Below are 3,970 nucleotides of genomic sequence, written 5' to 3'. Positions count from 1 at the left end.
TAGTTCCAGCTACTCGGGAGGCTGAGGCAGGAGAATGGCATAAACCCGGGAGGCGGAGCTTGCAGTGAGCTGAGATCCAGCCACTGCACTCTAGCCTGGGCGACAGAGGGAGATTCTGTCTCAAAAAAAAAGGTGCCCAGAGCTGACCACTTCTCCCCCCACCGCCTCGGCCTGCCGGGACTATTGGTTCTGTTCTGCCTGACTCTGACCCTATAGCTGAGCCATGGCAGACAGGGGACTCTCAGGATTTGCACGTCAGAGCTGCTTACGGCTCAGTGTCGGCCTCTATGGCTCTCAGGAAACGCAAAGTTCTGTCCACCCCGGCCTGGCCAGCCAGCTTGGCCTGCCCCATGAGGTACGGCACACACCTCCAGAGGGGCCCTCCCGGGCTGGCCCTGCAGCCCCATCCCTGTCCCTGCTTCTGCATTCAGCGCTGATAATGGCAGGCAGCACCCCACATTTGCGTTCACTCTCTCCCTGTGTCTTCACCTCTAGACAAGAGCCCGAGAGGTCGGCCCCCTTCCAACCTCATGGCGCCCCAGGGCCTGCACACTGGTTCAGAGAGGCTCAGGAGCTCAGATGATCTGTGCAGGGCCACCCAGCAGTGAGCAACACCTCCATCTACACCTGGCCTGTGGGGAAGCGGGGATCGCCAGCCAGGCACGTCCTGGGCACTTGCTGGGCCTGGCGCCCTAAGCTCCTTCCCATGAAACTGGCTCCATGGGGGAGCCAGACCTGGGGGCAGTTCCCACTGAGTGGCCATGGGGGAGGCTACCAGGGAAGGCTTCCTGGAGGAGGAGTGCCAAGTGGTGACCTCCAGGGCCGGTCACAGGAGAGCAGGTGAGGCCACCGGGAAAGGGTAAGCGCATCCCTGGGCCGGCACTGAAATGCTGCGGGGCCAGGGGAAGGGACGGGAACCCAGGAGGCAGCTTCCACCCCTGGCCTGGGCTGCCCACTCTGCTGAACCACATCCCACACCTGCTGCCCCTCCCCAGCCCCACAGCCTCAGCCTCCACCCCAAGACGGGCGACGCCCAGGGTGTGAAGGCAGGGACAGGGGTGGAGACACAGAGCTGGGGAGAGACCTTATGTGACCCTCCATCACACTTTCCAACCCCCTCTCCTGCCTGAAAGCTGCCACCAAGTCTGTCGCGTGGAAATCCCCAGGGGCAGGGCCCCGAGATGCAGCAGATCACACCATCACCCCCAGCATCCCCACTCCCGCCCCCCGGCCAGCCCAGTGCAATCCCAGGCTGAGCGTGGGCCTCACACCTGGGCCTGGAGGTGGAGCTGGGTGCCCAGCAGGCGTGGGGGAGGAGGGGGCGGCCCAGGTTCCCAGCTCCCATCCCTCCCTCTCGTGGTGCTGCTCAGGCAGGAGAGAGGTTTGGAAGGCCTGGACCCTCTCTAGAGCGCCCAGGTTCACCTCTGCGCTGAAGGGGTCCTGGCTCCATGGTGGGCCAGCGGCTCAGCTCTACCCTGGTGACAGGGCCCACAGCAGGAGGGGCGAGGGGACTGGCCGTGGGCGGGACATACTGGGTTTCAGACCCCCAAGGTCCCCCAACAGGTCTAATGACACCAGACAGATGCGGTCACCCAAGAGGTCAGCCTGACCCAGACTGGCCACCGGCTGCTGCAGCTCCCTGCATGGCCCTGGTCTTCGTGTCTGATCCGTAGTGGGGATGGCTCCAGCCCTGGGACACTGGGACTCCCCCTGAGGAGAAGTGTGGGTTGCAGGGTTCGTGAATGGCTTGTCAATGTACATACACACACACACACACACAAACACACACACATACACACCCGGTATGGGGGCAGCATACACACACACACACACAAACACACATACACACACAAAAACACACACACATGGTATGGGGGCGGCATATACACACACACATGTACACACACATGGTATGGGGGCTGCATATACACACACATACACACACACATACACACACATACCATATGGGAGCTGCTTTCCCCCACGGCGGGGCCTGGCCACACCTGCATCTTGATGGTGGCAGGTGTGCAGACCAGGGAGAGAGTCTCAGAGCATGGGAAGTGCCCGTTCCACCTCCCTCCCCAGAACCTCGAGGTCTCTCCCACAGCCCCTAGGGCTGACCCCTCAGGACCCAGAGGAACCACAACCAGGGTGGGCTCTGCCCCCGACACCAGCCACAGTCACGTTTCCCTCCCCAGCCCCCGAAGCACAGGAAACCCAGGAGCTGGGCGGGTCCACCCCTGAGGGACCCAGGACCCAGACACCATCATTGCTACAAGACACGCACCTGGCACAACCCTGCCAGCCCCGCCCTGTTGCAAGACACGCACAGGGCACAACCCCGCCAGCCCCGCCCCGCTGCATAGGAGCCCCAGGGCCGAGTGGTGTTCACAGAGGTGACATTGACGTGGCAGACCACGCGAGGAGGGGACTGGGGGCAGTGTGGTGGATCTACCCCAGGATTTGGCTGGGACTGCCCAGGCCTGATACGGCTGTGGGCAGGGTCTCAGGGGCCAGAGGAGTGATGGTCCAAATGGCCGTCCCAGGGCGGGGCATGGAGGGGTGGCAGGTTGCAGCAGAGTCCAGCCCGGGCTTTCCCAGGCAGGCCCCGGGCCACAGGCCGATGACAGGCACATGGCTCTCCCTGGGCACCAGCACTCTGCCCAGGGGTCCTGCCAACCAGTGCCTGAAACGGACAGTACACAGGCAGCCTCCTTCCTGGGTTCCGGCTGGACGCTAAACATGAGAGACACAGGGCTTTGGGCCGACAGATTCTTAGTGATCCAACTCAGTCCACTGTTCCTATGCCTGAGAAGCCCAAAACCCTGCTGGAGGCTGCCTGGGTTCCCCCCACACACCTGGGCCTCTCTGCCCTAGTGATCCCGGCCCCTGACTGCTGAGGCACTGCTGGGCAGGGTGGGTCAAGGGTCTCTGCTTTGGGTTATGGACCTTGAACTCAGGCCAGGAGAAGACCTGTGAGCCCTGTTGGTTCCTTCATGGATCTGGGGGTCACTCAGGGTCACAGAGCAACTGCTGTGAGCTCCAGGTTCACCGAGCCCCAAGCCCCAGAGGAGGGGGCTCTGGGGGCTGCGCCTGGAGCTGGGAAGTGGTGACGAGTGGCTGTCACCTCTGAAGCTCCCGGCTGACCGCCAATGCACGCTGCAGGGTGAGCCTGCATGCGTGGGCACACGCGGAGGGTGCAGGGGCCAAACAGAAAGGGCAGGAAGTGCCCGGCTGCCGTACACGTACCACCCCCTCTCCCTGGAGGCAGGAAGCAGGCCCCACCTGTGGTCCGTCCCAGCTCCCACAAGCCCCCGGCCCTGAGCCCAGCGACCAGGCAGGGATCCCACCCTCTACACTGGGCCCCCGGGGGCATCTGGAAGGGAAATGAGTCCTCCAGAGAGAACCTGGTCCTGGGAGGTGGGCAGGCCACGCCTGGGTGGGGAGGGCAGAAGACTTCACCTCCAGGATCCCCTGGTGTTGCTGCCTCAGTTTCAGGACTAGGAAAAGCGGGGTGCCCCCAACAGACTGCATCCCTGGTGGCCAAAAAGGGAGTCTGGAGCAGGGCACGGGGTAAGAGGACAGAGGGAGAGGCTGTGCCCGCCACCCGCAAGACACCTTCCCCCGGGTAGGGGTGCTGCTGACCCTCACCTAGGCCCAACCTCTGCAGCCCTTTCCACCCGCCTGAGTTAGGCCAGGCCCGGCGGGCCAGGGACCAAAGTGTCCTGGCAGGGCCTGAGGGTGGAGGAGGGCAAGAGTCCGGGACCCCAGGTCTGAGGGGCGACCCAGCTGGGAGCGCGAGGAGGTCCCGGGTGGCATTTTGCCACGCCCACCCGTCGAGGCCGTAGGCGCTTCTCCTGGGGTCCAGGATTCTGGGCCGCTGTGCGCCAGACTCACCTGCACGAGGGCACGTCTCACGGCGCCGCTCGCGGGCGCTGGGGGTTCGCTCTGGGCGGCCGCACCCTCTGGG

The sequence above is a fragment of the Colobus angolensis genome, unplaced genomic scaffold (assembly GCF_000951035.1).
Source record: "Colobus angolensis palliatus isolate OR3802 unplaced genomic scaffold, Cang.pa_1.0 Scaffold416, whole genome shotgun sequence".
NCBI lineage: Eukaryota > Metazoa > Chordata > Mammalia > Primates > Cercopithecidae > Colobus > Colobus angolensis.
Note: the sequence above shows the minus strand (reverse complement) of the source record.